Below are 25872 nucleotides of genomic sequence, written 5' to 3'. Positions count from 1 at the left end.
TGCATCAACAACATATACACATTACAATTCAGTAATCACAAAATGTTAAAAATTTCATTATAAATTTAAAACCAATTACTATCAAATATATAAATATGTTACAAAAATATATATTCTATTAAATAACATGTGCAAATATATGCATTTCGTGAGCAAAACTAGTTACAAGATATTCAGAGCACATCAGAATGAACTAATTCTAAGCATGAATGCCGAAAAAAAGCGTTTCTAGTATGACACTTAACTGAGGAAAATTATAAGAATTAGTTTATGCCTGTTTGATATTTCAATTGCAAAAGATATATACACAAATATTAGTACTGCATAGTTATGGCAACACTCGATCCCGAATGTTGACCCACTTAATATAATGATTCTATGAGCAATTAGGTCCCTGTGAAAAGTGCTAGTGAAATCAAGTGATACACAACTAGGAAAAGATGTGTGGTGATTAAAATAACTGGGTTACATGAATGATAATATCAGCATCAAGAATAGGAAAGTCCTATTCAATCTTTTTCAATTTCATTTTAGAAAAGTTTAATTCATATTAGGCAAGTTAACACTGGATCAGGTTATCTCATGAAGGAGTCATCATATATTTATATTTATACTTTTAATTTATGAATTAAATTTCCCCTACAAACCCTGCAGCCAAGCGATGCATCAATGTCAATCCCGCAGTTGAGGTAATGTGGCAATTTTTTTTTTAAATTGCAAGTGTATCTATCATATGTTAATATATATTTTTTTAGTTGTGTTACTTTTTTTTTTTCCCCTTCCATGGTTTCCCCATTTTTCGGTTTAGGCCTAAAACTTTGGTATCATAGGGAAATACTTCTCTTACACATAAGAGTGACTAGTTTAAACCAACTGTGGTTTGGATTAATAATTAATAATTAATAATTAATCTAGAATAGAAAATATATAGACCCCTAATTCCCGCTATCTTTTACTCTGAGCCTGGGCATGATCTCTAATAGATTCTAATAGTTCATCAGCTTCCAGGGGCGAACGGATATTATGCATTTTATTGTTATACATAATGCGCAAAAAAGGCTGGGAACCTCATCTGGACAGTGGCGCCTAGAGATCTAAATTTATCCATGCGCTGCCCCAACTCCCACCGTCTATCAAGAGTGGTCTTAGATAAATCTGACTGCACCTCAAAGGAGAAGTCCGGGCCCTGCAATGATCTGGCTTTCAGTGCGAGGTTCAAGATCTTATCCTTAAGTGAATATGTTAAGAAGTTGATCAAAACCTTTCTGGGTTTGTCTCTTCCTGGTTTTAGGCGAAATGGGTCCCGGTGAATTTGCTGGATGTCATTATCTAGTTCCTCAACAGACTCCTCCAAGTTAAGGGAGTCTTTTAGAATCTTACTTACAAAACTTTTGAGGTTTGCTCCCTCCTTCCCTTCCGGGATCTTTAGAAGTCGCAGATTGTTCCACCGGGAATAATTTTTCAAACCTTCAACTCGCTCTCGCATACTCTCCCCATCCCTTTGCAGTGCTTGAATTTTTGATCTAGCTATCTCTAGGTTGGATGTCAGCGACCCCACAGAGCTTTCCAGTACCTCCGTCCTTGCACATAGGCCGTCCACCTTTTGATCGAGTATCTCACAGGATGCTCTGATTTCGTCCTGATTCGTTTTAGAGACTGCAAAGTCAGCACGGATTTCCTCCCTCATTGCAGTTATTGACTTTACCAGAGCCTCAAGTGTATTGCCAACTCCTGGGTCCTCCAAATTGCCCCCATTACCATCAGGCATCGCTTCCTTATCTGATATGTGTCCCCCTTGGGGCCCTTCACCTGACTGCCGGTTATATGCAGAAGTTGCCTCAGCCTCAGTAGCAGGTCCAGAGGACTCTACTGATCCATGTACTGCCTTAGCTAGTATGTTGGGTACAGGGAGGGCTAATGGGGATGATGACACTAAAAGAGATGTATCTCCATCGGCCTGGGAACTAGACTAGGTGTAGGTGCGGCTACAGACGTCAGAGCTGTCTGTGAAGTCCCTGCCATAGCAGCCGCCATCCCTGATGAAATATCCAATACTTGGGGCAGCACTTTAAAGAATGAGCGTAAGGATGGAGTTATACCGCTAGAGCTCCTTGGGTGTCTATTTCTTGCTCCCTTTTGCTTTATATCTTTAACCACCTCCCTAGGAACAGTGCTTCTTGCTTCACCTGTCGCCGAAGTATGCTCCTCCCACACAGCTGCACTTCTGGTTGCACTCTGCCCCGATCTTGTGGAGCACCCTTGGAGCTGTAGTTTTTTTTTTTACCCCCTGAGCCCCTTGTCTAGTTTCCTGGTCCCACTTCTTGTGCACCTTAAGGGTATGGCCTTATTCTTCCCTTCTGGACTAGTTTCCAGCCTGGAATATCTGACCGCCTTACTTTCAGCTGAGGAGAGGTCTGCCGAGTCGTCTGGGCACGTCGAGTCTCTTCTGATCAATTCCGAGCCTGCTGCTACCTGCAGATCGATAGCTGACTCGCCCGGATCCAGCACAGCGACGTGCTCTTTTGCGAAGCCTCCCCTCCTCTGTTCAGCCACCACAGCTCGGCCACGCCTGAGCTCCACGGCTGCCCGTCTCCAACGAGGCAGGAACGCGGAGGGGAGGGGTGGACCGCGGCAGGCAGGCACATTGAACGAGTCCGGAGGTTAGCTTACGCGAAAGATCCACAAAGGTACGTTGTTCCAAAAGGCGCCTTCCGTTTTTGATACCGCAGAGCCACAGAATCGCAAACCAGTTTCCCCTAAGCAATATTCTGTCTGAAACGCCGTCCTACGGCACAGTCCCGTCAGGCAGAGTGGAGTCTAGAGAGCTGTCTCTGGGCGTGCGAGCCGCGCTAGCCTGCAGCCGCCATGTTTTCCCTCGCGCAGGTGTTTTCACTGTGTTACCATGTGTGTGTGCACAAATGCTTTACACATTGCCTCTTTAGTTTATCCTGACTGCTCTGAGCCAAGCTACCAAAAGTAAACTTGGAGTGTAATACAATTATCCTGACTAGAGTATGGGTCCCTTCTAGGACAGGGTGCATACCACTGCCAACTAAAGTCCCCATGTCTAATAAGGGTGAAAATTAGCACTTAAAATGGGAAACATCCTTTACAACGCAACTTTTACCACGCAGTGCCTCTACGACGCAACTTTTACAACGCAAACCATTACAACGCATTGAGCTGGGGGGCGCTCTAGGATAGGGAATAGGTTTCATTTACTATCCAACACCTTCCCTACTATCCACGGGGACTGGAGTTGGAATAGTAAATTAAACTATTCACTATTCAGGGTCACAAAGCACTATGCGTTGTAAAGGCATGCATTGTAAAAACAGCGTTGTAAAAGCATGCGTGGTAAAAGCATGCGTTGTAATATCGTACATCCCTTAGAAGCAATAAGTGCATATGGGGTTATCTGGTCGCACTCAACCGGGGCAAAGGCAAGAGTTCAGGCTGACTGTGATGGAGCGCGGACTGGATACAGAAGGCATGCAAGGCCCGCTGAGCAAATGTACCTTGATTCTGGTCGCAAACAGCAAGATGCAGTGTGCAGCCAAGCGATGCATCAATGTCGATCCCGCAGTTGAGGTAATGTGGCAATTTTCTCCAGGCAACAATGGTGATGACCTGGTTCTGAAAATGAAGCACTGGTCCTGAGATGCAATGGTTCCATAGACGATGTGACAGTTTTATCCATGCAGTCGAGGGTACGCATCTATCGTCTCTCTGCAGTGGTATCTATGCAGTAGTTCTAATGCGGCGAATCCGGTAACTATGCACTAGTTTCAAGTGTGATTGGACGGTTCTCTTCCCGCAACAATGACCATACATCAATTCTGCTCTCGCAGAAGAGGATGAGTGAGTTCCCCTGGAGCAAACATCTGGGTCCACTTCCAATGGACCAGGCATGGGACCAGAATGGAAGACTTTAATGTTCCTAAGTCTGAAAACAGGAGACTAGTCAGCTAGTCCATGGAGTCACTCTGCATTCAAGTGATGAAGGTCCAGTCAGAGAGAGCAGCAGGGATAAGGGCAGCACAGCCAGTCTTTCCGAGCAGCTGTAAAGAAGAGTGGCCGTCCTGAAGCACAGCTGTTCTTCTTCTTGGGAAAATAGTTTCAGGCCCAAAAGTGTACTGAGTTGGTAGGTTTAGAGTTCCACTACTTATACCAGGTTCGACCTTTGAAGTGGGGGTGACTTCAAGGAAGGGTCTTTGAAGTTCACAGATGTTCTTTCATCCTGTCCTGGCTCCAGAATCAATACAGGGGGATTTTCAGACCTTTGTTTGGGGACAAGAAACAGCCTTTTCAGGTGTGAGGCCGTGCCCAGATCCTCTCTCCCATCCTCCCAGGAAGATGCATGAACACTCAGGCTTCCTTTGAGTATGGCTGTTTAGGGGAAATACACAAAGTAAGCTTTCACCCAGCCCTGACAGTAATCAGAGACAGGCAGCAGACACCAAATGGCTAAGAGCAGGAAAATCATAACTTTTCAGAATACTACCCACAAATCCAGCTTCAACATTAAGGAGGATTTATCATTATCATTCCATAGGTATTGTTCTGTAGTTCCTATGGACCTATATAGGATCTGCTCCTTTAGACAACATGCACTATAGGATTGATGTCAGACTGATTCTAGACACCCCTACCGAGTATTTTAGCTTGTATACCAGCTAGCTCACAGTGTCACTAGAAACCCCTCTTACCAAGGAGCGAATAGTTCTTGGCAACTATCGAAATTGACAACCCTGATCCCTAAGAATCGTGGAAACAAAGTGCTACTTTGTGCTCAGTCTCTCGTGCTCACTTTGTCTCAGAGAGCTACACAGAGTAAACAGTGGGGACGTTTTTCAATAAGCATTTATTGAATCTGCGTCATTCTAGTGTAAAATAGGTGTGCTGAAACAACCACTAGACAGTAACAGATATAAATGATTATAGGCACCAACAAAGTAAAAGGATGGTAGATTTCTACCATCGTGCTAAAACAGTCACTACAGCCAAGTATATAAAATAAATGACAGTAAAAATGCGTACTCCTACGATGCGACCCTAACTAGATGTACCTAAGTGTACCTAGCATTTATTGGAGTTGTAAATCCAAGAATCCCTTTAGGATAAAGTCAACCCTATTACCGGAAGTGAGAGACTGTGGGACCCCATCTTGGTCTCGAGTTGGATACCCTGCAAGGGATGTCAGACCACTGTGAGCTGAAATGTCTGCGTCCAGGAACCTCAGCATCTCACATCAATATATCTTCATGGAAGTCATTTTCTCCTCGACTACCTCAGCAAGATATGGTGTATATATAACCAAATTGGTACCCTCAGGGGATATACCTTGCTGTGTCATGTCAGACTAGGATGACAGAAGAAATGACCCTTGTACGTAGTTATTATGCAGGAGATGGTGTCCTGCTCTGTTGTGCTGTGATTCCAAGAATCCTCATGCATAATGAATGATGCAAGTTTTCAGAGAAAACCCAATGTCATTTAGGCATTACCGTAACTGGGTAAAAGGTCAGTACTAAGAACTGTTATGTAGAGTAATGGTAGGGGAGAATATAGGTGAAAGGTTAGGTGACTACCTGAGGCTATATTGGGATACCTATAACGAACACAACTGTATTAAACATGACAACTCCTCTTTCTCTCAATTAATAATTACAGCTAATTAAATGTATTAAGAAATCTCCAATGTTAACCTAAGAGGAGGAGTAGGCCTCTCAGTAGTGAAAAATGGGTCTGAGATGGTTTCACTAGCAGAACATGTAAAACGTGAATGCACATGTCCTACCTTTTAGTTACATAGCACCCTGCCCTATGGACTACCTAGGGTTTACATACATGTAATAAAAGAGTTTAAAACTTTGCAAGGGTGTTTAAATGTAAATCGGCATGCCAGTGTAACTGTACACACAGGCTTGAGACATGTGTAAGGGCTACTATAGTGGGTGACACAAGCAGTGTTGCAGGCCCACTAGTAGCATTTAATTTACAGGCCCTGGGTACATATAGTGCACTGTACCAGAGACGTGTAGGTACAATTAAGGTGCCTGGTGTGCATACATCAATTAAACAATGTTTAGGGGAGAGATAAATTGCCCTTTTGTACCAGTTAGCAATGGTAAAGTGCTCAGAATCCTAAGCCAACAAAAAGAATTCAGCAAAATATGAGGCAAGCAGGCAAAATGTTTGGAGAAGACCACCCTGAGGCTGTCAAGTCTAATACGTGTCCCCCCAGCTGAAAGTGGGGAGAGCTACCCAACCTCTTGGAGATTCTCATCACCAAGGCGGAAGTACCTAGAAAGACCATCAACACTGGCGTGTCTACCCCAGGTCTGTGTTTCACCATAATGTCCATTCCCTGTAGGGAGAGGGACCTCCTCAACAATTTTGGATTCTCACCACTCATTGCATTAGCAAACTTAAGGGCCTGTGGTCAGTCAGAATCCGGAAGTGAATCCCAAACAGGTATGGTCTTAACTTCTTCAGTGCCCAGACCACAGCAAAAGCACTCCGCCTCTATTCCCTGGAAAGTCACCTCCTAAGAGATTAAAGCTACAGGTTTTTCTAGGCCCTATTCATTCAACTGTGGAAGAACTGTTCCTGTGCCATGCTCTGAGGCATCAGTCTGCAGAATGAATTCGCTGGAATAGTCAGGGAGCTTGAGCACAGAGGCTGTGCACATTGCCTGCTTTAGGGAGTCAAATGCTTTTTTGGCATGCCTCTGTCTAAATCACATTCCTGGGCTGCTTCTTTGAAGTCATCTCAGTCAAGGAGGCAATAAGGTGCCATATCGCTTGGCAAACCTGTAAGATCCCGTGAGGCCTATGAAAGTTCTCACCTCAGTTTAGGTCTTTGGGGACTCCCAGGCCATGATAGTCACTATCTTGGCCTGGATGGGATGCACCTTACCCTTGCCCACCAGGTGTCCTAAGTACACCACGCACCCCTGCCCTATCTTGGCACTTCCTGGCCTTATTAGTCAGACCAGCCTTTTGCAGGGCCTGATGCACTTCCTGCAGGTGAAAAATGTGGTCCTTACAACTGCTACTCACGGCTGCTATGTCTTCCAAGTGAGCAGCACTGATCGCCTCCATCCCAGTCAGAACTTGGTTCACCAGCCTCTGTAAGGTGGCAGGAGCATTCTTTAAACCAAAGGGCCTCACTTTGAACTGGTAGTGTCCCCCTGGGGTGGAGAAGACTTACCTATCCTTGTCTCCTCATTAGGGCAATCAGCCAGTACCCTGAAGTAAGATCAAAGTTAATTAGGAACTAGGCAGCCCCTAACCTGTTAAAGCAGCTTAACCGCCTGGGGGATGGACTAAACATAAGTCTGAGTGACTGAATTGAGCCTCCTACAATCCACACAGAGCCAGAGTTCTGGCGTGGTGCCCTGTGAGTTAGACCAGGGGTTAGTGGATGGTTCTATCACCCCCAACTCCAACATCTTTGATACTTATCTTTGATACTGGTCATCACTTTATCCGACAGCCTGTAGACTGGCTGTCTACTGTGTCCATATTGTGGGTAGACAGATGGGCTGTCACATGAGTGAGGGAAAAGAGAAGAGTATTGTCCCAGCAACTGGTGACAATCCCTCTGCTGATCTGAAGTCAGAGTAGGGGATAGGTTTACACCTTACACTGGCCCATCCTACTATTTAGATGCCAGGAGGTCAGGGCAAGGTTCACTCTCCTCTTCCTTCCCACCATCTGTCACCAACAACAAAGTGACCTCAGACCTCTCAAAGTGTGGTTTGATATGGTTGATATGGAGCACCCTCTGTGCGTGCTAGGGGGTCTTGAGGTCCACCAGGTTGGTGATCTCCCTCTTCCTCTCAACCATATTATAGGGTCCAGTCAAATGGTCTTGGAGGGCCCTGGGTTCCACGGATTCCATCATCCACACTTTCTGCCCAGGCTGGAGTTCCACAGTGGTAGCCCGTTTGGTTCTACCACAGCTTTATTACCTCCTGGCTGGCCTCTTAATTTGTCAGAAGCTTGCATCCACAACTTGGCCATCTGACTTTGAAGGGCTATAATACAGCTAACAAAATCTTGGGGGGAGTTTCTTGGGAGCTTGTTCCCACCTCTCCCTAACCAGACTATAAAGTCCCCTGAGAAGCTGACCATACAGAAGTTCTAAGGGGCTAAAGTCAATCCCTTTCTGTGTTACCTCTCTGTAAACAAAGAGCAGGCATGGTAAGAGGACGTCTGACTTACATCTCATGGCCTCAGGCAGGCCCTTGATCATGACTTTATGGGTCTTGTTGAACTTTTCAAAAAGTCCTTTTGTGTATGGAAGTTAGATGGGTAGAGAACTTGTAAGAAATTCCACACTCTCTCCACATTGACTACATCTAGGCAGACATGAAGTTTGTGCCCCTGTCTAACACCACTTCATTGTGAAAACCCACTCTTGTAAAAATCCTCATTATTGCTCTAGCCACTGCATGTGCAGTTGCGGTCCTCAGAAGAATGGCCTTTGGGTATCTTGTGGCATGATAAACAAGAACCAGGACAAACCTGTTGCCAGAGACTGTCTGGGGATCCATGGCACTGCAAAGTTGATGCTCACCCTTTCAAAGGGGGTGACAATGACAGTCAAGGGATTCAGGGAAGCATTCAGATTCTGCCCTGTCTTCCTGCCGGCCTGGCAGGTCAACAAGTCCTACAGGAGGTATCGAAGGAAATCTTTAACTGTGGCCAATTAAAGTGGGGGACAAGACTGACAAAGGTCTTTTCCTGGCCTAGATGTCCTGCCAAGGATATTTCATGAGCCAACAACTCCAGTAAGAACACCCTGTTGCACTGGAGAATGACCAGTGCCCCTGTTGCCCCAAGCACATGTTCTATAGGCTCACTATAAAGGAAGTTGTCCTCCCAGTAAATGCGGTCTTTTAGAGAGGCATCACCTGCTGCCTGGACTTTAGCCTGATGCCTTATGCCCTCAAAGGCTTGGTGTTCCTTCTGCGTCTTAAAGAAGTCCTCCCTGGTGGGTCCTACCTCTACTTGCCATCCGGCAAGTTCAGGCAGGTCACCAATGGAGTCAACGTCCTCATGACTGGTTCCCGGTGCAACCTCCTCTATCGCCCCATTCACCTCACCTGGGAGACACTTAGGGGCTGTTTTTCCCAAGCACCTTGCTTTTCACTCTTTTGGCAGCTGGGCCATTCTTCCAGTCCCCAGTGTTACTTGATTTCCTTCCTGGGCAGTAATGGACCTGGTGGTTTTACACATCCACTCAGGCAACCCCAACATTTCCAGATGCAACCTAAGCTCCACTTCCTTCCAGATAGTGTGCTCTAGGTCATTCCCTAGCAGACATTCCACAGACATGGTAGGGCTCACAGCTACTTTCAGAAGAATTGAGACCTGACCCCACTCAAATGGAACAAGGGCCACTGGGTAGTGGCCCTCATGGTTGTCTGCTACAACAGCCTGATAGCATGTATTGGGTCCAAACTGCTCAGGGGAGAGCAGCTGTCTCCTTACCATAGTCACGCTGGCACCTGTGTCCCTCAGAGATCCACACCTTGCCCATTGATGATAATCTACTGCCTATACTTAGCAGTAATGGATGGCATGTTTTTTTTTTAACCACCTCCATGTCACCCAAGAACACTAGAGTAACCTCACTGAGTTAGCCTCCATTACCTAGGACAAACTCCTAACCCATCACTAAAATCACCACTCCTGGTGTATTGCCCCCAGTGGGAATCTGTGCTCTTTTTGGGCACTTGGGATCCTCCTTGTAATGCTCATGCTCATGCTCGTAGCACTCATAGCTTTGGAGTACTGTTTTGAGGAACTTGAGAAAACTCAATATGTTTCTCCCTTCCTCCTTCTGGTGGGAACCCTGACGACACTTTTGGGAGCCTCCCCCAGATGACTTCTTTGTCACTCTGGTGCTGCCTCCTCAGCAAGCTTCCTGGAGTCAGTCAGTGTGCTATCAACTAGGTGTTGGCTTGGGTCTGAAAAAAACAATATCTAGCAATTGTCCCTTCAAAATCAATTGTATCGGTGAAAGGTTTTTGTATTGTGCAGGAAGCTTGGCGCTCAAGCTGAGTTATGCATATGTGTGATGAGTTGCGTGTATGTACGGTGCCAACCGGTAGAGGGAACGCAACTTGAAACCCCCGTATAAATGTGAGTCCAGAAACCCACAATTTTAAAGCAAAACACAGTCCAGGGCACACGTAATGAGTGTCAATATTAGTTCAGTATGATATACAGTTCGAAACAGGATATTAGATCCACACTAGATGAGTAGTTTCACGTGTGTTTAATCAATGAGAAAATGTGTGAGCAAACAGCCAACACGTGTTTCGTCACATGTGGGAGTGATCCTGTGGGGATAGTTCCAACCCGGCTGAGTCACGAGCTCCGGATAAGGAGTAGCGGGGAGGGGCGGGCGCGGGTGGAGCCAACCTGGTGGCCGGTGAAAAAATCCAAACCGGCTGGAAAACTTGATGACTTCCTTCGTGCCATAAACACATGGATGATGAATAATCATCCAAAGCTCAACAGATGTCTTTTGATTTTGTCTGTCCTGAAAGTGTCAAATAAAAAAAAAAACATCTTTCTGTGGAAAGCAGTTGAAGAAGGAAAACAATTAGAACAGACAGTAAAAATTTCCATTCTACTGTTATAGCTTTTATAGCAGATAATTCAATCATCAAAGGGAGAAACATTGTCTTGTGAACTAAGGAATTACACTTGGAACAAGCTCTGTAGCATCTTTCTCATAAGGAATGTTATGCTGTAATACCTAAAACATATTATTTGGAAGTTAACCCCTTCCGTGCGGCGCACGTTCAGCGGACGTCACGTGCACTACCTCGGTAGTGCTGCGCATGTCCGCTGAACGTTCTGTCCCCGACACGCAATAGAACGTTCCGCACTAGCGCGGAATGTTCGGCGCAGCGGAGGCGTTAAAGACAAATTCCATAATGAATTACACAATCGTTGAGAAGGAAGTCTTTTGGAAAGAGACAATTACTCTTTTCTCCAAGCAGCTGCCCACACTTTACCTGCTACTAAAGGTACATACAATTCTCAAAACCACATGTTCAACCCATAATTTCAGTGAATGGGAGCATTTATCATATTGTTATCTTAATTATATCATTTTATTGACTACTTTAAGCACACACACGGAGTCATTGTACTCTTATTATGGATTCAACTGATTGTATATGTTGAATTGTTGACATTAAATGGGAATCTGACTTTATTATGGTAACTATGGATGTCACTTCATTGTACACCAGTATTAGATATGAAGATGGCCTGAGGGCCCATCAAAGCTTCTTAAGATTCAGAACGATCAGTCTTTTTGATCATTTAATAATTCAACTCAAAATGGTGTCTGGGGGAGACCATATTTGTGTTCAGTGACATACTGTAGAGACAGCTGAGAGTGACTGCTATTGGTACCTGTTTCATCCCCCACTTTGCAAATCTACATATGGGCTGGTGGGAGGAGCAGGGTGCTCATAGTGTGGGCCTAGAGGACCATACAAGGAATAATATGTCAGATATATTGAAGATTTATTTTTTATCTGGAAAATATAGGTGGATGAGGTGCAAACATTTGCAAACTTGATATAGAAATTCTCTTACTATATGAGCAAGCAGCAATACTCTTTTTGGAAATCTATGAGGAAGAAGAACACAATAAAATGATAACTTCACCCACATCAGAGTTTTTACCCAGGCCCATTAAAGAGTATATATTATATAGCAAACTCTTGAGAGTGAAATGTAAGGCTGTGTACTAAACATGAATTTAATGCATAAACACATATAATGATGAACAGGTTTAGGAGACGGGGTTATTCTCAATAGGTTTTGGACAAAGCTATCAAAAGAGTTAGTATACAGAAATAAGTGGATCATCTCTTTGATTTGCCTATCAGGAGTAAAAGGAATGCAAAACATGTCATATGAAGTGATGCTCATAACAACATACAGTACTGAATATCTGACAGTACACACTATATTAAATAAATACCTGAAGACTGTCCAGTCAGATCATATCTTTAGGTATATGTTTTCCAAGGTGACCGATATTAACATTTAGAAAAGTTAAGTCCCTTCATTATAATTTGGTAAGAAGTGAATTACTTTCTAATAAACAACATATATTCAAACATAATAAAAGTGTATTGTTTCCTGCAATAATTGTAGGGCAGGTAGATTCGGACCAAATGTTAAATCTTTTTTCAAAGCCTTTTATTAATGTAAAGAGCTTGCTGACATGTACATCTAGGTTAAATTAAATGTCATTGCTCTAAATTCTATGTGGGAAGTACTAGGCCATAACCTTCTTTAGAAATTTGCTTTTCGGGTTTATTTTCATCAGGCATGAAACAGTTTGCCAAATTATGATCATGTCTCTCCAAGGAGATAATGTTGGTCCTTTGTGTAGATCTTTTGGAGACTTCTTCTAAAATATGAAGGGTTTCTAGTAGGATCCTTGTCACTGTGAGAAAATGAGTGGACAAATAGGGGCTTCATGCCTTTCTAGTCATTCCTTAGTGGGTTTTTAGAGTTAATGTATATCTCTCTCTATCAGTGTAACTGTATGTGTGTCCCTGTCATTTTTAGAATCACCACGTCTCTATTTACTTTCTGAAATCTGAGTCTTCGTTCTCATTATGTTACATGCTTAGAATATCAGGGGGCAAGCTAGTTTTTTTGTTTTGTTTTATATAGTGTGAACTCGACCCAAAGTTATCAGAGCGATTTACATGAGCACCAGTTGTGTTACAAATGGACACATTCATTTTGTTAGGCGCAGTAAGATTAAGTGATTTACCCCGAAATCACAGGATGTTGAGCCTCCCTGCCGAGACCTGAATCCGGTTCGCCCACTTGAAGGTCGACTGATCTAGTCATTAGGCCACATTCTCTCCCCTTGAAGGGGTTTTAGTCTCAGGTTTCCTGGTTTGGATAGCTTGGATCCCTTATTGTTGTGTGAACATCCAGACGTGGGCAGGGTTACTTTAACAAAAGGACTCAAAGAGTGGCTCACTATTCAGGCCCAGCAAGGTTGATATGCGTGTAAATGTTACCATATAGGGAAATTATTAAAAGTAATATATCAGCAGTGGTGAGGATTTTGTGTCTTTGTTAAGATCAGAGTTTTTTCCCAAGCGGAGAAAGATCTAACTTTAGCCTGAATTGCATATATTTTGTTGAACGGTGTATACCTGTACATAAGGGTTGCAAAGCTTGATATTGGTTTTCAGCCTTTGCCTTTCTAGAGATTATTGTGGGGATATGCAATTCTTATGGGAAACTATAGAGAAGCATGCGCAAATAGGCCACTGCTACTAGAGTTAAGTCTTTATGGACATTATCAGTGTCTAAGGGGCAATGTCTCATAGAATTTAGTCCACTGTGTTGGGTTCCTGTGGGAAACCTTGTTGGTGGCTTCCAGTTTTCTACAGTGTATCTGTTATACCAGCTTTACCCTCATGCTTGTACCTCTGGAGTGGTGCCTTGTGCATGCTAGGTGCATTCAAATTTCACCTGATCCTAGGCCAGGATACCTTCTAGCTTGCAGCGGGTATTTTGAAACAAAATAGTGGCAAGGATTTTATGAGAGCATGATGTTGCTTCTTCCATTTTTTAGATGTTCTGTTAGTATTAAAGCTAGATCTCTAACTGCAGAAATGTAGGTTGCAACTCTACTGGGCTGGCCTCGATCACCTCGTTTAGTGACTTGGATCATAGCTGTAGCCTGCCAAGACCGAAGGCCACTCGAAGGTGATGGGAGACTGCCACCTATCGAGTGGGAAGACTATATATGAACGCACGCTTTCTACAGTTTTTGTCACAAAATGTTGGCTGAGAAAATATAGAAGTGTATCTGTCTATCGAGAATGATTATAACGTGCTATCAAGAAACCTGTACTCAGCACATTTAATGTAACAAATCTTAACTGCTTAAGTTTTATAACTGTTCTTATGTGAAGCGATCTGCAACCCATCTGGACCTATTCTATGAGAGAAAACATTGCAAAACAATAAATAAAATAGTGGCAATATTGCTGAAGTGAGTATATATCTGTCACCATAGTTTTGTCTCCAACTCTAAGAAATACACATACTTTGATCCCAAGTCAAATTACACGTTTCTACATAAATATCACCACCCCAGAGTGTATCTGAGGACGTTGAATTTAACTGAAGCAATGATTGGCAGCTTGAAATCGAAGTGCTACAATTGCTTTATTAAGGAGAGTTTCTAGTTTACAATGTCTGCTGTTTCCTTAGTGCATTTCCTCCATGTTAGTGGGTTACATTTATTACTTCGTGCAATATTTCGATAATGTTGAAAGATACATGGAGCCCTTATATGACTAATGCAGATGAGACTATCTTTGTCATATATAGTTCCCATTCGGAATTCCTAGGAAGAAAGAAAATTGTGCAGCTTCACGTGGTGGTCTCTTTCGGTGAATACCTTGCATTCTGAATGTGCTGATGTGTCGAGACTAAAGTTTGAAGCATGCCTGGAAGTGATCCCGAGGCGAATTGTCAACGGAGTAAAATTTAAAGCAAATGAGGAGAAAGTGAAACACTGATCCTCCTGGGAAACAAAAGGGTGAGTCAATTTCAGGAAAAAAATTAGCACAAGTAAGATAGCGTGTTTCCTTCATGGTAGTTATTTGTCATTCCGGGATTCTCAATGGAAAAGGTTGCCATGACTACATAAACATAGTATTGATCAAGGACATGGCCTCTAAATTGCACTTTTGTATATATTCATACAGTATGAATAAAGAAAATGGTAGCATAAGGTGTCAGTAATGCAGTTTCGTAGGACTCTTTTTCACGCCGCTGAGAACATGTTTAATATTACGCATTCGAAGCTTGTGGGTGTGCGAGATGGCATATTATCCAACTCTTACACATGAAGTTGTCGAGATAGATATATACATAGACAGACAAAAAAAATATTAAAATGTAGGGGCATATTATCAAGAATGGCGTTAAAAAATATCGCCGGTTTAGCGGCAGAAAACTGCTGCTAAAGCGGCGATAATTGGCTTGATAATATGTCCTTGAGAATTCCAATAGAAGTCCATGTTCTGGTGTGAACATGAAATTCTATTGGAATTCTCCAAGGCATATTATCAAGCCCATTATCGCCGCTTTAGCGGCATTTTTCTGCGGGTAAACCGGAATTTTTTTTAGCGCTGTTCTTGATAATATGCCCCGTAGAGAGATAGACAACCAGGAGTGGTGCAAAAACACAGCTACATCTATAGATTTAAAGAGAGGGAATGTTTGACAGCGACTAATAGAGAGAAAAAGGAGAGAAGCTAACTGAATGAGAGAGATGAATATTCCAAGGGGGGCATACATAAAGACTCTGGGCCTTATTTATGAGGCCAAGCATCAGTTTTGCGCTGCTGTTGCGTCACTTTTTGTGACGCAATGGCATCATAAAACATGCCCTCTGTTATGTTCTAATTACAAAGTGACGCATCTAAGCAGATGCATCACTTTGTAAACCCCTGCGCTAATTATACTTGCGTCAGGTATAATGTATGCAGTGTGGGCGAGATTTCACTGCGCCTCTTCTAGGGTGCAAATGTGTCAAAAACGTACGCCTGCTCCACAGCAGTTGTAAAACTGACACAGGCCCTTTCACATGGGGCTTGCCCCATGTGAAAGGACACATTGCTGGAGTTGCATCACTTTTGTGACACACTCCAGCAATGCGCCACTTTTGCGTCTACAGATACGTCAGAAATACTGACGTATCTGTAACTCGTTGCGACATTGTGCGTCATACAGTAAATATGACGCATCAACTATGTCGCAAGGAGGGCGCACTGAGAAGCGTGAAAGCAGCGATGCATCACTTCTCATAAATGAAGACCTCAAAATAGACTCGGTTAAATTAAGACCATTTACTACGGTCAAGGAGAGCTCTCCTGGTGGACCTTGAGAGCGAATGACCGAGAACAGCTCAGCAAGGGTAGATGACAGTGTCGCAATAGGGTGAGGAGAGGACTGGCATTTGTGGCCCCCACGGCTAGGACTGGTAGACCCTGACACTGAAAGTATTCGGGTTGTGAATTCATTCATACTCCCAAAACGAGAGTGCTGTCTAACCCTCTGAATAATGACTCGTTAGTCGGGACAGCTCCTCTGGCTGTGTCTAGAGAAGTGCTCTTCACTACCCTCTGTAACTGACTGCATCTTGAGGTGTCATGGTGAAAGATAAGGGAACTGGCAGAGCAGAAGATCAAAATGGATCAACTCACTGCTACGCTAGAAAAAAGCTGTGTCACAGGAGATATTGTAGTTCCCCATTAGAGTGCAAGCCTGAGCTGTCATTGAAAAGTTGAGCCACACACTGGAGGCACAAGGTATCTTAAGTACCTGGAAGTAAATCTCCTTCTCACTGACCTGCCTAAAGTCAGTGAGCGAGCAAACAAAACCAAAGGGGCAATGCAAGAGTTTAAAACAGAGGTAGCAGAACTTGAAGTTGTGTTGTTTGCCTAGGGTGGGGGAAGGGGTTTTTGTGGTAAATGTTCTTATTATAGGACATTCTTACCACTGCAAAGCATTCAATTGAAGAGCAGACACTGGGAAAGGGTCACATATCCCTGCACTCTTTGTTGTTTGCTTGGGGAGACTGGGGGCCTTATCCAATAGCCGGGAACTAGCACAACCCATTACACACCTAGTCAAAAATTACAAAATTATAACCTGGAATGTAAAAGTCTTTGTTACCTACACACAAAGATATAGAGTACTCTTCTTCCTCAGATGGCATCAAATTACCTCCTCCAAGAAAGTCACCTCGCTGACCCTGAGGCACGAACATTAGTCAAAAAATGGCCGGTACAACTATCCCTCAACCTGCTCAACCTATGCTAAAGGGGTGACTATATGAATTGCACCAGGAGAGCCCTTTAAACTAACGTATTGGGAGGGAGATATATAGAGAAGATATCTGCTGCTATGTGGCACTTTGGGAAGAAGGAAACTTAGCATCCTGAATATCTATGTCCCCAACACTGATGACTACTTATTTTATCCTAAGATTCAGAGGCTCCTCGCTGGCACAGTGAATATTCCCCTCATGTGGGCAGGTGACTTTATTTGTGTTTAGGATGACACATTGGACATGTTCCACCTGAGGCCTGATACTAAACCATGGATGTGTTACAGCAAACAAATGATGGACGTAATGCTGACAATGCAAACATTCTCCCCCAGTCAAAAGATCTGGGTTAAATCCATTGTTCTTTTGCCCACTACGCCACCCCAGTTTGGAACCAGCCATATGCAAATCAGTTTTGACCCTGTGCTCCATGGGAACTGTCCAGACCGAACTGTCAGGCCAGGTCCTCCATGGACCGGAAACAGTCAATATGGGACTGTTTCAGGGTCCAAATTTGATTGCAAAGATGGTGGTCATTGGACGTATGTCATCTGGTCCCCCATCTCCAGTGTAAGCAAGGTATCTCTCCCCACTGCAGGCAGGTGTTTTCAGTATGATGCCCTCCAATACACTTCAGGGGACCCTGTGAATCTTCTGGGCCAGCTCCTAAGCAGTAAACCACCTACGTAAGTCATCCCCTACCATATAGCTGGGCACTATATCTTTAGGTATGTGAACTTTCTTGTACCCCTTAGACACTGTTGGTTTGCTGCCACCAATACTGCATAATTCTGCCTAATTGGCTCTGAGTTCCGATTCTCTGAGACTACGCTCATGGACCACTCCTCCATGGCCAGCTTCATTTCCTCCAGGGCTAGTTCATTCTCCTTTTTGAGAATGGCCATTTACAGCTGAAACTCTATCTCTGCTTCCTGTCTACCAATTCTTGTGGGGACAGGCTATGTGAGGATACACTGCTTCCTGGTCTGGCAGGGAGTACCAAATCAGGCGATGAGTCATGCCACTCCACTGAGTGTTACATCTCAGGGCTAGTTTCCTACCCCTGCTCCTGCTCATCCACGTAATCCTCCTCATTACCATTCTCTGTTGCTGTTGGTGACTGATGTATCTCCATCCAGACCCTTGGAGGTTTCTGAAGCTTCAACTTCATTCTGCACTTTTTGATTTGCTGTCCCATTTTCCTTACAGAACTGTTTGGTCCCAACCACAGTATAACTTTGCAGGTTGGCCATCTCAATTTCCATTAATGCAGGTATGGTCACCAACAGTCAGGTAGAATGAGGGAAGATTTGAAAAAAAAAGAAAAGCCAATCAAGGAGAATTTAGAATAAACAAATGGTTTGAAATTATTTATCTGGGAGTTTAGTGTAACACAAAATCAGTGTAGGGCTATGCACAAACATAGGTCCACATCCTCACCGATGATCACCAATGTAGATAATGTGTTTACTGGTTGAGGGGGGTTTAAACTTTACTCAAGCAGAAACCACAATCGTTGTCAGGGTGAAACGCAAGCATACCTTAAATTGACCTGTGCTTATCCTTCTGGTATCTTGGCACAAAATTAGGCAGACTTAACTTAGAGCCAATGTGTAAAGTATTTATACTGCACTTCAGACAATAATATAACGAAAACACAACACAAGAAAAATACCACACCAATTTAGAAAAATATAATTAAAATGTTATGTATTATTTGACACCCAAATGACAAAAAGCCAATCAGTAGAACCTGAGATATGCCTTTTTAAAGATTTCAGGTAGGTAAAACACCTAAAAGCACAAATGGCAGTTGGAGTTATCTTGTCGTGTGAGACCGGGTGTAAGTTACAAGTTCAGATCTATCACAATGGTGCAAGGGCTGGATAACACAAGAATTCCATTTGTGGTGAAAGAGTCCTGAAGGAGCAGAGAGAGCATCACAGATGGTCATCAACGTAGTATCAAGAGGAGGCAGGTTTGTCATGGATGGCCGTCGGTGTAGCGCAAAAATCCTGTCAGGCAGCACAGATGGTTGTTGCTGGAGCTTTGCATTGGCGGTCACCATGAGCTGTCAAACCTATAGTGGGAAATGCAAATCTCGCACTGCCTGGCTTTTTTGGCAGTCACTGTGGTGTGAAGGGTTGGGTTTTGCCACAGGTTCACTTTGGCAGGGTGCATGGATGGAAAAATATTGGTGCAAAAGGGCCCTGTCTTGTTTAAAAGGTATCCAAATCTTCAGGACTTCTCATTTTCTTTGTAGAGGAGCGCAACTGATGCCACACCAGGGTCCAGGAGCTGAAAGGCACCTTTTGAAGTTCAGGAATTCACTACAGCAGAGGCCAGCAGGGCTCAGCAGGTCCAGTTGCATATCCAGTTGCAGGTCCAGGAAGCAGGTCAGTGGGATCCCTCTTTGAGCCCCTGGAGCTTGTTATGTTCTTGTAGCTCTAAATAGTAGGTCAGTCTGCTGATCCTTGGAGCCACTTTGGTCTGGGATGAAGTGTGTAGGTCTAGGTCTTCCTTCTCAGCAAGCAGGGCAGCAGAGCAGCAGAGAAGCATGGCAGCAGATTGGCTGTCCTTCTGGAAGCACAGCAGCACAGCAGTCTTTCTTCTGTAATATCCAGAGGTCCAGGAGTGTACTGACGAACTGGGTCTAGGGTCCAATGGCAGCTTTAAAGTAGGAGATGGCTCTAGAGAATTCCGTTTGAAGTCCTGGTTACAAGCTGATTCGAACTCTGACTCTGAGAGGTACAGACGTTTTGCTATATTTGCACTGTGTTTTATGGTACACATTTCTTTGATTTGGGGAACTTTTACCGAAGTCTCCACTATGCTGACACTATTCTTGCTTCCTTGATTTAATTATGGTTTCCCCGTTCCCCAGTTAGGATATGATTAATTAGATGACTTTAGATATCCTCATCTATAGACAGGAGTATTGAAACCTGAAATCTAATCATCAGATTCTCTTCCTCAACTTTTGTATTGCTGATACTGATTTTCTTGTATGCTTCTTATTATTGAGGCTTAACTTCATTCAGTTATTTGGATATCCATTAGTTTAACTTCCTCCTTGATTTCCTTACATGTTTTTTTTTTAAACTTTATTAAGCATTTTGCAAAAATTAAAGCAGAGCACAGAGTTCAATTGCAGTATACATAGGGTACAATCTCAACATAGTAGTTATGACAAGTTCCTTAAAGCACAGTAGGTCAATCAATTTCTTGCAATAACATGTCTAATACAATCCAAGACCCTATCAAGCACCCCTCCAATGTGCTGATCCATTGATTCCCTCCCTGAATTCCTACCAAAACATATATACAAGAAAAAACAACGGGTCCACTCACTGCAGGTGGGTAGAGTATGTCAAGGACCATTTACGTGTATATTGAATCCCTCTAGCCCACCCCAGCCGGCACTATACCCTGTTCCCGTTGCTTGGGGGGGGTCTTGCTGCTGTTGTGAAAGGAAGGATCGGAAAGGACCCCAAATGTCCGTAGGCCTGAAGGAAGGCGGGATAGTACTAGCACGGTTGTATGACGTTACAACACATACTTTTACAACGCACACCTTTACAACGCATTTTTTACATCGCAACATCCATTACAACGCATTCCATTACAACGAATTTTTAAAAACTACCTTTACAACGCATTCCATTACAACGCATACTACCTTTACAACGCATACCATTACACCGCATAACAACACATTGCATGTATGGTAAGTATTGGATAGTGTAAGGGTAAAAATTACTATTCTAACTCCAGGGGGTGCAACAGTAGGGTAAGTGTTGGATAGTGTAGGGGTAACAATTACAATTCTAACTCCAGGGGGTGCAACAGTAGGGTAAGTATTGGATGGTAATGGTATGCGTTGTAATGGTATGCATTGTAATGACTGCGTTGTAATGACATGCGTTGTAATGGTATGCGTTGTAGTGTCATGCGTTGTAATGGTTGCGTTGTAATGGCATGCTATGTAATGGATGTTGCGTTGTACAAGTTTCGTTGTAATGGTAGTGCATTGTAAAAGTTGAGTTGTAGAGGTTGTTTCCCTACTAGCACACAGGTCGCTCCTCATAGAGCAGGTTGCCAGGCTTTGGATCCAGCTATGTGTCATTGGAGTCCTCTTACCACCCCTGTAGATTGCGACTTCTCTTTTAGCCAGGAGTAGTGATATGGCAGCAAATCTGCGAATGTTAGGGGGGAGCTGGACTACATATCCCAGGAGGGCGATCTCGGGTAAGGACTCCATCGGAACCTGTATCATTTTGCTTAAAAGTTTGTGTACCTCAACCCAAAAAGTGTGGGTGCGCGGGCAAGTCCAGGCAAGGTGTGCAAAGTCAGCTTGAGAGGCTTGATACCGCTGGCAGCAATGCGGCCTGGTGGGATCTATCTTGTGTGCTCGCGCTGCTGTAACATAATTTCTGCGTAAAAACTTAAGGTGTACCAATTTATGTCTGCTGTTGAGGGACACCATTTTAGTAACCTTGCAGCAGGCCACCCATTGCTCGTCAGTAATTGGGTTGCCTAAGTCTGATTCCCATGCGTTACGTATTCTTTCATCATCCACTGGGACCAGGTCAGCACATGCCTTATACAAGTGATATATAAGATGGTTCCCTTTGCTGCTACCTATCACCAATGTAAGGGGGGGAAACGAGGGAGGTTCTAGTGGGTAGTCGGGGAGCTGAGCCTGCAGAGTGGAGCGCAATCTATCCAACACAAATCTATCCATAAATGTGGCATCTGAGAAGGTACATACATCCTCTGAGTCAAAAATGTGTCCCGCAGGAAATAGATACCCCATCGTGTTAATGTTACATTTTAATGCAGGTCCTCTGAACCAGCTTTTCGCCAGTTATAGGTAGCAGGTTGGCGTTGGGGGAGTGAGAGGGAGGAAGAGTACAGTGTCTGGGTGTGGGTAATACGGCTCAGCTTAGCCCATGCCCAACTGGTGATGAAAACTGGTTGTATATCTTTGGGATCCTTAGGTATACCTGTAGGCAAAATGGTGGTAAGTGTGTTAGGTAAAACAAAGTCTGACTCCGGGCGCAGGTATGTAATCCTGGCATCCGGGTGGTACCATGTCCGTGCGAAACTACATTGTGCTGCCACAAAAGTACAATTGTAGATCAGGGACCCCATATCCTCCTCGATCACAGCGGAGCGTCATTACCTGCAATCTCACCCTGGGTGTCTTGTTGCCCCATACTAGCCTGATTAAGTTGGACTGCCGTGTGCTGAAGCCCGCCATGGAGAGAGGGAGCTTGAGCCAGGAGTCTATTTGTGCCTCCAGTTGGGAGATCGCCACTCCATAGTTACGTCGTATGATCTGGTCTGTATCGCGATGGATGTGAATTCCCAGATATTTTACTGAATCAGTGCACCAGTCCATTGGGAATTCCGGGACCCAATGGCCCATTCCAGCCGTGAGGGGAAAGATAACAGATTTACGCCAGTTTATCCCCAGCCCAGAGAATGTTCCAAAATGGAGGATCTCTCTAAGAAGAGGGTCCAGGTTGGTTTGGGGGTCTGGGACATATAGAATCATGTTGTTTGCATATAGGGAAACTAGTAGCGGGCTTGTGTTGAATTGCAATCCTCTGTGTAGGTGGTTTTCCTGAAAGTGCCTAATCAATGGGTCCATCGCTAAAATAAATAGTAAAGGGGAAAGGGGACATCCTTGCCTCGTGCCGCGTGATAAGGGGAAGGGGGCTGATAGAGCACCATTAAGCCGGAGCCTAGATGTAGGTTGTGTGTATAACAGTGCTGTTGTTTCAATGACTCCCTGTGGCATCCCCATGCGTTGCATTATGGAAAGAAAAAAAGGCCTTTTCGGTATCTAGCAGGATTGCTGCTGCAGAAACCTCTGGGTTTATTCTGTGCAAAGTATTAAAGAGGGTGCGGAGGTTGAAGGCGGTGTACCCGTGCGAGACAAAACCTGATTGAGCAGGGGATATTATAGATTCCATAAGCAGTGAGAGGCAGCATGCCAATGCCTTAGCGAGGATTTTGTAGTCTAAGTTTAGCAGCAATAGGGGTCGGTACGAGCCACACAGTAGGGGTTCCTTGCCCGGTTTGGGGAGCAGGATAATGACTGCTTCTCATAGGGTAGGAGGGAGCAGCTGTTTCTCAAGAGCTTCAGCATAGACGTCTAATAGTCTGGGGATCAGGAGGTCTATGTAGGCTTTGTAAAAATGTAAACCCATCCAGACCGGGGGCTGTGGATGAGTTTAGGGCCGTAATGGCTTCATTTATGCTATCTGCCGTGATGGGCTCTGCTACAAAATATTCCATTAATCTCTCTAAGTATACTAATGCTACCTCAGAGAGGTACGACTACTGACCGGTACGGTCGCGTCCCAATTTGGTAGTGAACAGTGTTTCGAAATAGGATAAAAACTCTTTCTGGATCATCAGTGGGTCCGTGATTGTGTTCCCTGATGCGGAACGCAACTCTGTGATGTATGCTTTAGTGTAAGGGGGTCAGATCCTTTGCGCTAGTACTCGTCCAGGGCGGTCTCCTTCTCCACAAACTTTAGCGTTGTGGTATTTCCCCATGTAAAGTATTTCCCTGCCAGCTACCTCTCTGTATTCCAAGAGCAGAGCTGCTCTCTTCGTGTTGTAGCCTGGGTCTGCAGTCGCCCTCTGCCCAGTGTCCATGTGTTCAGTTCGTTCTCCAGCCGGGAAAGTGTGCTACGCAGGTCGCAAAGTACCCCGGAGCTCTTTTAGATGCATACTCCCTCATGTAGGCTTAAATTCCCTCCCACAACACCGCTTCGGAGTCTACAGACCCTGTGTTTATTTCAAAGTAATCCTCACTGGCTGCATGAATTTCTTGTCTGAACCCCTCGTCATGTAATGCGCGGCTTGGGAATCTCCACTGTCTTTCGAACCCTTCAGGGCGGGGCATTGTCAGCCATAATAAAACTGGGGAGTGATCAGAATATGACCTGGGTAATGTCTGTATCTTGTGGAAGCATCTAGAAATTTCAGGGGAGGCTAACCAATAGTCAAGTCGCGTCCATGTGTCTTGTGTGCCAGTATAGTGTGTATATGTAGTGTGATATGGGTCGCGGACCCGGTCCAAGTCTAGCAGTGGAAAGTGGTTGCACAGAGAGTGCAAGGCTTTTCGTGCTCTCGGTTTAAGGTCCAGGGCCAAGGATGTGTTGTCGGAGGCAGAATTGAAGGTAATTTTAAAATCACCCCCCAAAAGAGGGGGCTCGGAGCCCAGTTGCAGCAGTTTTGAGTGGAGAGCATGGAAAAAAATTGGAGATTCAATGTTAGGACCATATATGCACCCCATTGCATTCTTATAGCTAAGCAGCGTGCCCTCCACAATTACAAACCTACCTATGTCATCATAGGTTATAGAGTGGCATTTGAAGGGGAGTTGTTTATGTATGAGAATGGCTGTACCCTCTGCAGAATCTTCTATCAAAACCTCTGTTGTGGCACACAGGATGCCAGTGCTCATTACAAGTCCTTCCATGTTGCTTCCACACACCATGAGCATTTTACTTTCGCTGGCCACACTCATTCCGTCCATTGGGCTGCAGTAAGGAAAGACCATGGGAATTAGTGGTAGGTGCAATAGACTCAGGGTTGGAAGCCAATATGTCTGTACTTGTTATGAGGGCTCCTGCATTAGCAGCCAAAGTCTCAGCAATAAGCACTTCTGGGTGACTCTTGGCCTTGTGAGCCACTACACTGTCCTTCTTTTCAAATTTCTTGCCACAGATGTTGCAGGAGAACTGGTAGAAAGAATCTGCATCATGCTTATTCATGGGCCAGTTAAGAGAAGCTTTCTGATGGCAAGTGAAACCACAGATTTCACACTGTCAGGGCTTTTCTCCTGTGTGAAGCATTCTGTGTACAGCTAAATTATGGGAACTCTTGAAGGCACGGGCACAGTATTCACAAATATAATCCTGTTGGTCTGTATGGTGCTTTGCATGCCGCAACAGCTACTTTTGCAATCTAAAATGTTGTCCGCAGGAAGTATGAGGACACACATACTTCTTCTGTAAAAGGTGTTGGTACTTGATGTGGTGCTGCAGATAACGTGGATGACCGAGTACAGTGCCACAGACTTCCATTTCACATCGTACAAATTGAATAGGCGGTTTCTTTCTTCTTTTGGGCAGCCAAAGAGTTTTGTCATCTTTGCACTGCCAGCCTCTTTTTCTGGGAAGATCCTCCACTTCTATCTCTACTTTGATTTCCTTTTCATCTTTTCCTTTACCGATTTTCCGCCGGCGTTTTGGAAGATCCCTTTAAAGATGTGGTTTGTAAGTTTCATCCCTGGGATCATCTTTGAAAGGGGTTTCTTCTTCACTGATTAGTAACTCATCTTCATCAGATTTGCAGATGAGCTGCAATGAGCCAGTCTTGGAATGTGAGCTACGTGTACTCAGAGCGTCACAATGATGGGGTACGGTGGAATTGCGGGAGCTGATGCGCCGGCCGCGTCCTGTCCGTGGCTCTTTCATGAGGGAGGATTCATGGATTATGAGTGCTGAGACATCTTCCTCCACCTCCCGCTTGGGATCTCTCTGGGGAGACTCGTCTTTTTCTAAATACATCAGCCTCTGGTGGTGCTGGTCCAGCGCATCCTGTGGCATCACTGGACTCTCCTCCTCCTCCTCTTCGTCGCCTTCTTCTTCCCGCACCACCAATGCCGCTTCCTCCTCCTCCTCTTCCATGTCAGGAAGTGGGCCACCCGCCCGACTCCCCGTCGCCTCCTCCAGGGACACTGGGCCTTCCTGCTGCGAGAGACAGAGCCCCCGGGGGGAGGCAGGGGAGTCCTGCCCCGCCGCAACACCCTGTAGCACCCCCGCCAGTCTCTTCCACCAGCAACACCCCTTCGCACTGTTCTTGGCTTGACTGTGCACCTCACTGTGACCGCACCACCTCCGTCGACCCCGAGCCCCCCGACAT

At 44.6% G+C, this 25872-nt stretch overlaps 1 pseudogene; it reads right to left on the bottom strand.

Moving 5' to 3' along the window:
- Nucleotides 1-1036: 1036 nt before the first annotated feature.
- Nucleotides 1037-25872, bottom strand: LOC144769318 (uncharacterized; annotated as a pseudogene).

The sequence above is a fragment of the Lissotriton helveticus genome, chromosome 7 (genome assembly GCF_964261635.1).
Source record: "Lissotriton helveticus chromosome 7, aLisHel1.1, whole genome shotgun sequence".
Lineage (NCBI taxonomy): Eukaryota > Metazoa > Chordata > Amphibia > Caudata > Salamandridae > Lissotriton > Lissotriton helveticus.
The sequence above is the reverse complement of the archived record's forward strand: the minus strand, read 5'-3'. Positions and strand labels throughout refer to the sequence as shown.